This window comes from Labeo rohita, chromosome 18 (assembly GCF_022985175.1).
Source record: "Labeo rohita strain BAU-BD-2019 chromosome 18, IGBB_LRoh.1.0, whole genome shotgun sequence".
Classification (NCBI taxonomy): Eukaryota; Metazoa; Chordata; class Actinopteri; order Cypriniformes; family Cyprinidae; genus Labeo; species Labeo rohita.
This window is the reverse complement of record NC_066886.1, coordinates 33,798,691-33,812,779: the sequence shown is the minus strand read 5'-3', so window position 1 is coordinate 33,812,779 and position 14,089 is coordinate 33,798,691. Positions and strand designations below refer to the sequence as shown.

General features: G+C 37.7%; 1 protein-coding gene across 1 annotated transcript in view; it reads left to right on the top strand.

Annotated features, from left to right (window-relative positions):
• The window catches only part of zgc:171509 (trypsin domain-containing protein), a 464,267-nt gene that overhangs the window by 987 nt on the left and 449,191 nt on the right, over positions 1-14,089 (top strand). The window lies entirely within an intron of this gene.

Sequence of the window (14,089 nt, the reverse complement as noted above, 5' to 3'; positions counted from 1 at the left end):
CTGCGCTCCCGTCGCATGTCGCAACTCGTCCTCCGTCTCCTCCTCTGGTGTCAGACGCGGCTCAGATCGCTGCACACTGTTCACATGGAGCTGTATTGTGCAGCTGATGCGCTCTCACGTCAGCTTTCTCTCCCCAGAGAATGGCGACTGCACCCTCAGGTGGTCCAGCTCATCTGGAGTCGATTCGGCGAATCTCAGGTAGACCTCCCACGGAATCCTCCCCATTCCAGCTACAATAAATAAATAGGATTAACTGATAAGCTAATGCAATATTAGCCGAACAGCTAAAAACATACCTAGTAGGTGGAAACCTGCACGCACCAAGGGGCGGAGTTAGCAATGACGCATCCCAGGTCGCAGCCTTTATATAACAAATCCCCAGTTCTGAAATACCCAGGCTGTCATTCTAAATACAGGGGAGGAAACTTACCCACTGGGCCACACCAGCTTGATCAACTTGAGTTCTTTAATGGACTTTAAAATTGCTTTCATGATAATGAGATGTTTATAGATTTGTTAAGTCATGTTATTTATGTATTCTAATCTAGATAATTAAAATGAAAGTAAACGTTTTGGCTAGGTAACGTTATAAATTTTAAATGAAATATTAATTAACAGTACAAGTTATTAATGAACAGGCTAAGGCCCTGATCACACCAAACACGTTTTTAGTTCTGAAAACAAGAGGCGCACCGCACTGCCTTTTTCTGGTGACTTTTTAAAAAAGAGCAGTGCATTGCGGTTTTTTATGTTGCTGGGCAACCATCAAATCAGCCGTCTTGTCAATCTAATCAAAGGATTATAGCGCGAGCGCTCTAAAATCTTTGTTTTTTAGCTGTTTAGTAAACTGTCATATCAGCAAAAACCTTAAAAAAACACAGCTCCGGGTAACCCGCGATAGACACCAAAAGTTTCTCCTCCATCACTGCAGTCTCCGGACTTTTTACGCAATGGTAAAACTTTCGTCACCACAATGGAAGGCCCGCCTCTCCATTAATTTGATTGGACAATGAAAGAAAACGCGATGACGTTGGGCGCTTTACCGCTCAGAGTTGCTTTTTTTTTTAACTTCAGGAACTCAGAACACTCCGGCAAAAACTCGAGGCGGCCGCGGCGCATAAACAACGCACATAACTCTCACTGCCAATAGAAAACAATTAAAAAAAGGCACCTCTCACTGCAAAAATGCGTTCAGTGTGATCGGGGCCTAACAGTGTATTTCCACTACAGCGTCAAAACCACGCTCAATGCCGCCTGCAATGCTACAACGCCACTGCTTTAGGGCGTGTGAAATGTATGGTAAAAAGCCGCTCTCAATGCTTTCTCCGCACCGCTTTCAATCCCATAATGCACCCCGTGAGTGTGAGGAATGAATGGAAAATGCACTGCTCTGCTCAGCTCGCTACGCTATAGTGGAAATAAATGGTAACGGCGTATTTCCACTACAGCGTAGCGAGTGGAGCGGAGCAGAGTGTTTTCCATTCATTCCTATGGAAACTGAGTGTAAACGCTCTTGAGGTGCATTATGGGATTGAAAGCGGCATGGAGAAAGTGTTGAGAGCGGCTGAGAGCGTTGAAAAGGTGGGGCATTCCTGAACTTTATGCAGATCTTGAGCACAAACGTCGGGCGTCAACCAATCGCTTTGAAAAGTAGATTTTGACGCACGCGGGTTTGTGAACCGTTAAAATAAGAAGATGAAACGCGAGCAGGGTGTAAACAGAGGCATGCTCTGCCTTAAATGTCACACGCCCCAAAGCAGTAGCGTTGTAGCATTGCCAGGGACACTGAGCGTGGTTTTGACGCTGTAGTGGAAATACGCCGTAAGTCTGGCGTGCTGTGCAATGGACCGATTCCAGTTTGAATGGATACGGCAGTGTCGGTAAATTACGGCTGTCTCAGATTGACTGGGTCCAGAATCTGGCACTAAGTACACAGACATCCGCCTGGATTGTCACTCACCTATTCCTGCACGTCATCCTTCATCTGTGGCTCTGCTGTAAATACAACACACAATTCTCTATGTGACACAAAAATCTAATAGGAATTATCTTAATTTCCTTTTTCAAACACAACCAATCAAAATGCCACACTAATTCATCAGTGCCTCACACAAACTCCTCACTTGTGCAAACACTCATTGCTTTACTTAACACCAACCAATCATGGCTTTAGAATAAGCCTTGGAAAATGCTTTGGAATAATCACCTTTTTCAAAATTATGTTTGGTTTCTGTCCAACTACACATGGTTGATATACACTACCAGTCAAATGTTTTGAACAGTAGGATTTTTTTGTTAGCTAGTGAATGTATCAAGGCTGAACAACCACCATGTCGAACAGGGCTGGACTGGGACAAAATTTCAGGCCAGTGAAATCTCACACTCATCCAGGCCATCCCATATACCCACAACAAATTCTGAAACCACCTATTTTTTGTATGGCTATCACATTTAAAAAAGGTTTAACACATAATAAAACCTAATAATTAAGCAAAATAATTAAAGGTTCTGTCTTGAACTGCACCTTCCTTTCCATTTTCCTTTTCAGTCTCTTTGTTTTCCATGATATCTCTCTGCATCTCACTTAGTGTGTTTACTTTTTTCCACTAATTTTCTTGAACCCGTCACTTTTCCCATCAGCCATCTGCTGTTATGAACAACTGTCTCCACCTTCTTGCAAAACAACCACCTCATTGTATTCTGTTTGCAATAACATAACTTTATTTTAGTTCAACTTAAAGTATTACATTATGACCATGTGTTGTTTTATCGTAAAATTACCTAAATACTACGTTTTCTAAATTGCCTAAATGTCAAAAATAGTACGATAATAATTACATTATGCCAGTATCTTTATTCTGAACATGTTATTGCTTTATCATGAGTCATATTTTTCTCTTATCAAAATTAACCATGTTTTTTGGCAGATTGATTAGAATCTGTTTTAATTCACAACCAAAGTTTTACTACAAATTTCATGGTTAGACTATGGTTAGTGTAACAAAATCATGGTTAATTTGTGGTTACCATGGTTTAACTATAGCAACCTTGTTTTTTTTTTTTGTTTGTTTGTTTTTAATTTCCGTAAGGGTTGTGTTATTATCTCCTCTATTATCTGCTCCTTCTAAACGTATTATGAAACGATCTCTTATAAGATTTGTTTGCTAAATGCTAAATTACCACTGTAACTTTACTGTAGATAATAATGATGTCCTTTTGCCTACAGTATTTTGAGTGATTGTAATTTAATTTCGTTTTCGTTTCGTTTACAGTATTATTAATCCTCTTGCTGCTACTGCTAAGAGTTGCTAGCACTTACCTAAGTAAACAAAGACAAAACTACAGTAGCCTGTTTACAGATGAAACTGACCTGCACTTGAAGTCCTGGTCAATAGTTTCGCCTCTCAGATCCACTCTATTCTCGAGTCTCTCGCATTGATTACTCCGATAGAAACCGTTTGGTGGAGCTGCGGAGAGCGCGCAGGAGCCGAATCGCGTTGCCAGTACAGACTAACCGATTCATGATTTAGAGATTCGTAATGGAATGGTGATCCACCAAATGCAGATTAAAACTAAAGTAACGAGCCTGGTTTGAAAATGTAAGAAGTAGAAAGTACAGATATGTGTGTAAAAATGTAAGGAGTAAAAGTAAAAAGTAGTCCGAAAGATAAATAGTGAAGTAAAGTACTGATACCAGAAAAAAATCTACTTAAGTACAGTAACAAAGTATTTGTACTTAGTTACTTCCCATCTCTGCATTTTTTTGTACAAGAATAAAAGTAATTGGCAGAGATTCAGAGTAAACAAGAAAGCAAGACTGAAACTATTTTTTTTTTTTTTTTTTACTGTAAGCATTTGTGGTTGTGAATACTGTATTACATAGTATGAAAGAAAAGAAATACACAACCAGTCAAAAGTTTTTGGACAGCCTGCATTTATTTGATCCAAAGAAGAGTAAAAACAGTAAAATTTCAAATTATTTTTACTATTTAAAATAATTTTTATATTTGAATATATTTAAAATGTAGTTTATTCCTGTGATTTCAAAGTTGAATTTTTAGCATCATTTCTCTGGTCACATGATCATTCAGAAATCATTCTAATATTTGCTGCTCAAAAAAACATGTGTTATTATTATTGAAAACAGCTTAGTAGAATCTCTTTCAGGTCTCTTTGATGAGTAGAACGTTCAGAAGAATAGCATTCATCTGAATTAGAATTATTTGTAACATTATAAATGTCTTTATCATCAAGTCAATCAACTTTTAATCAATTTAAAGCAACTTTGCTAAATAAAAGTATTAATTTCTGTAATTTCCTTCCTTGGGAGAAAAAAAAAAAACAAAAAACAAAAAAAACTCCAAGCTTCTAAATGCTTTTTATTTCAGATAAATGCTGATCTTTATATTGTGACATGATCCAAGCCGAGTTACCAATCAATGACAATTCAATTGTATATATATATAGATAGATAGATAGATTTATACAACAGTTCTGTCTGGTTCTTGAATCTGATTGGCTAATAAGAGTGCAATATCCACCTGTTTCTGAGGGGCGCTACTGTAGAAAAGAGCGTGGGTACAACTTCCAGTGAGGCGGCAGTATTAGTAATGGTATTCTGTGTGCTAATTAGCGAGACGCTACATATTTTCGGATCATTGTTTACTCTGTAAAGTTGCAAACCTTTATGAGAGATGTCGTTACGGTGTTCAGGGACAATGTGTTGTTTGAAGCTGTGCTCCAAGATTGTTAGCAAGTTTGGATCGTTAAATCTTGAATGACTGTTAACTAGTGATGTGACACTTGAACCGAGGCATCGGAGCTTGTGTTAAGGGGTGTGCCAGATGAAGCCTCGATTCGAGACTTGAGTTAACGTAGAAATCACGAAACTAGTGACAAACAAAACATCACTTTCTCTCCAGTACCGTGTGTGATTCACTGCGTGTCGGTTCGAACCCCCAGATCTTACTTAGTCATTTATATTTTTAAAGTGCTCCTATTATGCCATTTTACAGTTTTTTTACACTGTCAGGCATTCATCACAGCCACCCTCACAATCGACGTCACAGCACACCCGCTCTCTCTCACCCGAGTACTGATTGCCAACACCTGTTCCCACTCAGCCCGCCCTATTTAAGCCCCTGGCAATACACTGTCTGGTCTACTGTTCACATCCTGATGTTAGCGCCAGACCTCTCCACGCTTTTCTCCCCAGAATTTCCTCGCTACAACCAAGACTCTTTGCTGTATTTACTTCTCGGACTCGTAAACCATCTCAATTCACCAGTGGACTTGCAGATAAGCATTGCTATTGCTCAAGCTATACTTGCACATTATTCCTTCAACACTGTCAATAAAACTCCTGTTTGGTTTGCACCTAATATCTGCCTCTGGTCTCATCCCTCTGATATCGTGACACACACTGACTCCTCACTTGTGCAAACACTCATTGCTTTACTTAACACCAACCAATCATGGCTTTAGAATAAGTCTTTGAATATGCTTTGGAATCACCTTTTTTCGAAATTATGTTTGGTTTCTGTCCAACTACACATGGTTGATATACACTACCAGTCAAAAGTTTAGAACAGTAGGATTTTTTTGTCTTTTTGTTGTTGTTGTTGTTGTTTTTTTTTTTTTTTTTTGTAATTCTCTTCTGCTCACCAAGCCTGCATTTATGTGATCCAAAATACAGCAAAAGCCGTAATACTGTAAAATATTTTTACTATTTAAAATAACCGCTTTATAGTTGAATATATTTTAAAACTGTAATATATTGTAATATATACAAAAAGCTAAATTTACAACATCATTACTTCAGTCTTTAGTGTTGCATGATGCTTCAGAAATTATTCTAGTATGCTATTCAGGAAACATTTATTATTATTATAAATATTTACAGTTTTTCTCAATTGCTTTGGCTCAATTCTCAAATTATTTTTTTTCCCCCCGAAACAATAAGTTCAGATCTCTGAACAATTAGCTTCTTGTTCACATCAGATTGGAATTTCTTATTGATTTAAGCAAATTGCAAATGCTTTGGCACGTGTATAAACAGTAAGTACAATTGTCTGCAGTTTGCACAACAACTAATTGCATATGGCTTGCTGATCAAAACCAATGAGTCGATTCTCACTTAAACTGTCAAACACTTCAGAACTTCTCAATCATTTTTTATTGTGTAAGCCATCACATTCAAAACGATCAATTCAATTCTGAAAAATTGGTATACATGCATGTATATTCCATAAATATCTGACATTGACACTGTTTGTAATGTCTGCTAAATTGGCAAATGACCTCTAATTGCAATCCAATTTGAATCAACCATTCAACCATTTAAACCATGCTCGTGGAAGAGCAACTGGAATACGTGGTGGTGGTGTTAGAGGAAGACATAATAGAGGAAGAGGTGGAAATAGAAGAGTCAGAGTCTCTGATGAAATCAGAGCCACACTTGTACTCTTCGGCCAGCCTCTTCCATTGTAAAACCGCGTGTCATAAATCAATAAATGTTGTTTATTTCTGCATATAATTCATTTAAATGGAAGTTTGGAAGTTAAAATGGAAGTTTAATTTCATAAAGTTCAAAGTGCACCTACATTTTTTTTTTTTTTTTTTTTTTTTTTTTTTGCATTTTTGTCTTTTTCAGTTGAATAAGACTATTTTCCCTATATATTTCTTCATTTAAGATTTCTTAAGAAAAGTTTAAAAATCTCGTCTCGTCTCGTTCTTGTGAACCCAGTCTCGTGTCTCTTCTCGTCTCGTGGGATAAGTGTCTCGTCACACCCCTAGTAAATTAGAAAGTTTTACAGTATGTAAAGCATTTTTATAAACAACAATATTGTAAAGGTAAATGCAAGTCTATTTGTACATTCTATAGAACCGCACAACAACCTCGCGCTGGTGGCAGAGCAGCAGTATTTAACCATCAGCAAGAACAAGAAATTTGCAACATAGTCATAGCCAACAATTCCATCAGGCTAAGAGAGATCCAAAGTGCAATCATAAATGACAATGATGTCTTTGCAAATATTAAATCTGTCAGCATTTCCACCATGGACAGCGTTTTGAAAAGACATCATATGACTATGAAACAACTCTACAAGGTGCCATTTGAGAGGAATAGTGAACGAGTGAAGGAGCTGCGGTAGCAGTATGTCCAGGTAAACTATTGGTGTGCATTTAGTGAGTTTTACTGTACTTCTAAGATGCCTGTATTACTTGAAGTTTTAGAAACCCATAAGAAGAGAAAACATTTTCTGAACTCTAAAATAAAAATAAACTTCATTTTGTTTCTGTGTTTCTTCGTAGAGAATCATGGAGTTAGAAGGACATGAGACAACCCACATTCTTGTTTTTCTGGACGAGGCCGGGTTCAATCTGTCCAAAGGTCGAAGACGTGATCGCAATCTCATTGGACACCGAGCCACAACTGACACACCAGGCCAACGTGGGTGTGCTGTTAAATGAATGCGATGACACCGGAGATTTTGCGAACATCAGACTGTTTACTGTTACTCTGTACTTCCTTAACCCACCACTCTAGGCAGGACTAAACAATCACACAACACAATCAGGCATGCATCAGGATTAACGAACAGTCTCTGTGAACTGAACAATGCTTTCTTTTTTTTAGTAAGTGGACACAACAGTGGGGCCAATATTACAATGTGTGCTGCCATTTCAGAGAATGGTGTGAGCACACATATTCCACACATTGGGCCCTATAATACCCAACTTCTTCTGGCCTTTCATAAACACACTTTACAGAGACCTGATTCCAGAACAAGAAAGAGGTTTAGTTAGACCAAATTTGCCTAATTATGTTCTTGTCTGGGATAATGTCAGCTTCCACCGAACCAACATTGTTAGGGACTGGTTTTCTGCACATGAAAGGATAACAGTGGAGTTCCTTCCACCATACTCTCCATTCCTAAATCCAATAGAAGAGTTTTTTCAGCATGGAGGTGGAAAGTATATGATCATAGACCACACGATCAGATGTCTCTGTTGGATGCCATGAATGCTGCATGTGAGGACATCACAGCTGATCATTGCAGGGGACGGGTGCGGCATTCAAGGAGATTTTTTTTTCCCGGTGCATGGCAATGGAAAACATCAGATGTGACGCTGATGAAAATCTTTGGCCTGACCAACAAGAGTGACAGGATGGCCACCAAGAATAATTTTTTTTCATGGATGTTATTTGTTATTTTTGTGTATTTGTGGTAACATAAGAAATATGAAAATGTACAGTAACTGGACAAGCAAGATTTTACTTTACATGTAATACATTCGTACAAAAATAAATGTACTGTATAAATGCAAATGTCCATATACTTTTTTTTTTCTGCATACTATTGACTCTTCTCAACAAATACGAGATTTTTGTATAAAACCTTAATTTCCATGGTTGACTGTCATGCTGAAAAAACAACTAAACATTCTGACCAGTGTGGCTCACACGATGACAAAAATACTTTATATTTTGGTGGCCTTGGCCAAATTACTGACACGATAACTAGGTTTTGAAGCATGAATGAAATGTTTTAGGTGAGTAACTACATTTTGCAGACATGCAATACAGTTCTGAAGTTCCTGCAAACAGTTTAGAGAGTGTTAAGGCTTTCGAAAAATGTGCCAAAGCAATTGAGAAAAACTGTATCATTATTATTATCAATATTTAAAACACTTAAGTACCTTTTTTCAGGATTATTTGATGAATAGAAATATTTCTATTTCAGGTAAATGCTGTTCTGTACTTTCTATTCATCAAAGAAACCTGAAAAAAATTCTACTAAACCCCATTCTCTAAACCGTGTGTGTGTGTGTGTGTGTGCATGTGTATGTATGTATGTATGTATGTATGTATATATATATATATATATATATGTATGTATATACAGATATGTGCCAAAAAATTTGAATATCTAGGGAAAGTCCATTTATTTCAATAATTTGTTTTAAAAAGTGAAACTTGTATTAGTTCACTACACACCAAGTGAAATATTTCAAGCCTTTATTTGTTTCAATTTTAATGATTATGGATTAAAGATAAAAAAACAAAAAACAAATCCAGTATTTCACAAAATTAGAATATCATGACAAAGTTCAACATTGTAGGCTCCCTGTGTCCCAATCTAGTCAGCTAATTAACGCAAAACACCTGCAAAGGTTTCCTCAGCCTTTAAATTGTCTCAGTCTGGCTTAGTAGGCTTCAGAATCATGGGGAAGACTGCTGACTTGATGGTTGTGCAGAAGACCATCACTGACACCCTCCATAAGGAGGAAAAGTCTCAAAAGGCAATTGCAAAAGAAGCTGGATGCTCACAGAGCGCAGTATCGAAGTATATTAACAGAGTGTTAAGAGGAAGGGAAAAATGTGGCCGGAAAAGGTGCACAAGTGACAGGGATGACCGCAGCCTTGAGAGGATTGTCAAGCAAGGGCGGTTCAGAAATCTGGGGGGAGCTTCATAAGGACTGGACTGAGGCTGGTGTCAGTGCATCAAGAACCACCACATACAGACGTCTGCAAGACATGGGCTACAGCTGTAGAATTCCATGCGTAAAGCCTCTCCTGAACCAAAAACAACGTCAGAAGTGTCTGTGCTGGTCTAAGGAGAAAAAGCACTGGTCTGTTGCCCAGTGGTCCCAAGTCCTGTTTTCAGATGAAAGCACAATTTGCATTTCATTTGGAAATCAAGGTCCCAGAGTCTGCAGGAAGACCGGAGAGGCACAAAAGTCAAGCTGCTTAAAGTCCAGTGTGAAGTTTCCACAGTCAGTGATGGTTTGGGGAGCCATGTCATCTGCTGGTGTGGGTCCATTGTCTTTTATCAGTCAACGCAGCTGTCTACCAGGAAATTTTAGAGCACTTCATGCTTTTTGCTGCCGACAAGCTTTTTGGGGATGATGATTTTATTTTCCAGCAGGATTTGGCAGCTGCCCACAAAGCCAAAACTACCAGTACCTGGTTTAATAGCCATGGAATAGCTGTACTTGATTGGCCGGCAAACTCGCCTGACTTAAACCCCATTGAAAATCTATGGGGTATTGTCAAAAGGAAGATGAGGGAACAGAGATCCCAAAATGCAGACGAGCTGAAGGCCAATATCAAAGCAACTTGGGCTACCGTAACACCTCAGCTGTGTCAAAGGCTGATCGCCTCCATGCCACGCCGCCTTGATGTTGTAATTAGTGCAAAAGGAGGCCCAACAAACTACTGAGGACATAATACAGTACATTAACACACTTTTCAGAAGGCCAACATGTGTTTAAGATCCTTTTTTTATTGGTCACATGAAATATTCTAATTTTGTGAAATACTGGATTTGTTTTTTTTTGTCTTTAATCCATAATCATCAAAACTGAAACAAATAAAGGCTTGAAATATTTCACTTTGTGTGTAGTGAACTAATATAACATACAAGTTTCACTATTTGAAACAAATTATTGAAATAAATGGACTTTCCCTCGATATTCTAATTTTTTGGCACATTATATATATATATTGTATATATTGTGGCGGGAGGAGCAAAACGACAGACACATTGTTTATTAAACAATAAAGTAAACAAAAGTGTCCAAAAGGGGAAATAAAAGTGTCCAAAATAAATAGGGGATCTGGTGTCCTCGACGTGCAGGGGTTCTGTGAAGGAGGGGCAGTGTTCAGAAGGGAGGGGTCCAAGTAAGGGGCGGAGTCTGGCGGCCGCATTCGCTCCCCGCCAAGGTCTGCAGCACGAGGGGCAGCGGCTTCTCTTAGCGGCTTCGTCCACTTTGGCCACGGCACTTCTTGGGGCGGGTAATTCGGCCCGGCATCCTGGCCCACAGCCGTCTGGGTGCGGTCCACGTCCGGACCGCGGGTCCGGCAGCTCGTTCATTTCGTGTTAATTATAACAGGTTTAGCTGATTTCTGCTTGCATGTCAGTATGAGATAAACTAGATAGTGTCCAGAGAGCCCCAAAGCTGGCAATCTTTGCATCATTTATTGTGCTGTAACACTGGTCCAGTATAATACTGTCTCTGGTAGGACATGTAATGCACAGCAAAATTTCCAGTGTTGTATAGAGTTGTTTTTATGGTGTTAATTTTCCAGTGTTGAAAAGTGTTGATTCTGGTGTTGATTTGAACGACATGAACACTTGTGAGTCAGTGTTCAGAGTCAGTGCTATTACAGCGAGTTAATATAATTGACACTGGTGATGCGTTGATCCTATTCCCGGTCCTTGCACATTATTTCCGTTTTGATTAATCGCGGATGACCGTGAGGAGTGGAGATGGTCAAACACAGGTATAATATATTTTTAACCATTTAATTCTATCAATTTTTATATTAAGTTTACATTTTTCAACATTTAGTATAATATTGCAAATTCTATAACATCAGAGTGCTAACATTATTTGTGTTTAGACAGCGCGGCGGCAGACCACCGTCACGAGTCAGAGGCCCGCTTGCAAAGAGAGGTAAGTTAAGAGGAGTTAATGCTGATTAGTTTGCACATGCAACATTATTTTAGACTTGGGGAAGAAATTTGTGGAACTGCTTAACGATCGTGCATTCCAAGTTTTTCTCAATGCTTGAGAAATGCCACTGCTTAGAAACTGACTAATTAAAACCAGACATATAGCAACCATGTTTAAGCTGATACTAAAACGTCCACAGGGCTTGTTTCCAGGTTTCAAAATAAATGAGGTCTGTATTTGTTAAAATTACTTTTCAGTTAAAAGACCCAGATACCAATGTGGAATAGGACACAAATTGAAGGCATCTACATTTAAGTTGTTCAAAAGAAATAGTTTCTGCTGGCATACCTGATGGTAAATATATTAATACTTAAATGTGTGACGTGTTTATACATTTTTTTTTTTTTAAGGCTTTCATAATATGATAGTGTAAACGATTTATCTGTAGGTCTGTATGAATTAAGCCTTGACAGACATAAATCATCAAATTGCTTTGCTTTTCTCTCCTAGTCACCCACAAGATTCTCAAACCTCAGCACAAGTGCTCATTCTTTCATTCGCTTCAGCTGAGGCAAAATCAATAAGCATCGGCCAGCAATAGCTTTTCAAGGCAAATGGGTATGTATGCATGTTTTTGTCAGCATTTGATATGTCTGTGTAATCATTTCCATTCCATCATTTTACTAGTCTTAAGTTGTCACCTGTATTATTGTCATGTTTAATCAGATTGTCCAAGATACCCTGGAAAAACAGTCCAGTGATGATGAAGAAAATTAGGATGAGACAGACACTTCCATAAGGTAAAACTCGATACTGTTGCAAAGTTTGTTTTTTGTTTTGATGATAAGGTTAATTTACTGAAATCAAAGTAGTCATGTACTCACCCTCATGTCATTCCTAACAAATAAGACTTTTGTTCATCTTAAAAACACATATGTAATTATTTTTATGAAATCAGAGAGATTTGTCTCTTTATTGGCAAATACCATTATGATGCTTCAGAAAGTTCATAAAGAGATTGTAAAACTAATCCATGTCAATTGAGTGGTTTATTCTATATTTTCTGAAGAGACTTGATCACTTTCTATGATAAACAGATTGAATTTAGGCTTTTTATTCATATATAAATATTTATCAACTGAAACATCAGATATGGTAAACCTCTCTTTCTTTGTCTAATCTAATTTTTGTTTTTGCTGTTTACAGTCCTGGACCTGCACCAGTATTATAGGCCATCTCAGTCAGATGGAGGACCACCAGCCATACCTACTGGTATTGAGAAGGATCAAGGGCACGATCAGCTTATTCTATGTGGTCGAACAAGCACCTCATCCCTTCTGACGGAGCCACCACCCTGAGTGCTATCGAACTCTAAGTCCACTTTGTGCTCAACCTGTTGTTTCAGTAGGTCCTTGTCAATGTCTTTATCTTCCTGCTACGCTCTACAAACATTGATGCTGGTCATACCAGTGAGTTACCAAGAGTAAAGGTATTGCAACATTTTTCAGTGCATCATGTATTTAGTTGAGAGGTAAGAGTATATCTAACAGCCAGCATTTTGAAGTCGTACATGTCTTTTCATCTGTAGAGTTTGCATGGGTGTTATGATGGTGAATTTTTATCTTTCTTTTAAGTGTTTTGTCTAAGACGTGTCATTGTTGAAAATAAAGGATCAAACTAATACAACATGTTGGCTGTTATTGCATTGTCATTGCACAAATTAGGGTTTGTATGAACACCATATAAAGTGTAGAAATAACTCCCTTGGTGTTAAAGGTATTGACACTTCTAGTGTAATTTCAACACTAACAGTGTAAATGAGGGGAAAAACACAATAATAGTGTTATTAATTAACACTTAAAGTGTTGTTTTAACTCTATAAAAGTGTTAAAAAGTAACACTATTTAAAGTGTTAGTTTAACTCGCTCTAGTGTGGACCTATATAAACACTGAAAAAATGTTAATTTCAACACTGAGAGTGTCAATTTAACACTTCCAATTTGCTATGTGTGCTGTCTGTATTTTGGCAGTTGTTTTTGCAGTTGAAACAAGTCCAAAAACAGCATTACCATGTTTACTTGCCAACCAGTTCGGCTTTTTCCCCTTTCATATAGCACATATACTGTATAACAAATGTTCATGTTATTTTTAAGTCACTAGCATAGTAATTTAGTGTTCAGTTAAGTCGAGTACTTGGCCCTTGATGTGAAGCTTAATACATATTTACAGCACAATAATACTAACTATTTAAAGCCTGACCTCACCTTTTTTTTTTTTTTTTTTTTTTTTTTTTAAGAACAATTACAAACATAAATGGGTGGGTTTATTTTTTTGCTGTTCATTTTATTTTTGTTGTTTTGTTTTTAAACGCAGGTGTATATTTTTATATTGTTCCAAATGCATACACAATAAGGTTAGCTGCTAAAATGTGTCCACGCCTTTTGAGAGCTAGAAATATAAACAGTATAGCTAAGTTAACTTGTAGTATAGTTGCAATACTGAAAAATATGATGCAAACTACTGTGCTACACATCCTTCACTTAAGTAGAAGTACAGATACTTATGCTTAAAAATACTCTGGTAAAAGTAGAAGTACTGATTACACTTTTTTACTTAAGCTAAAGTA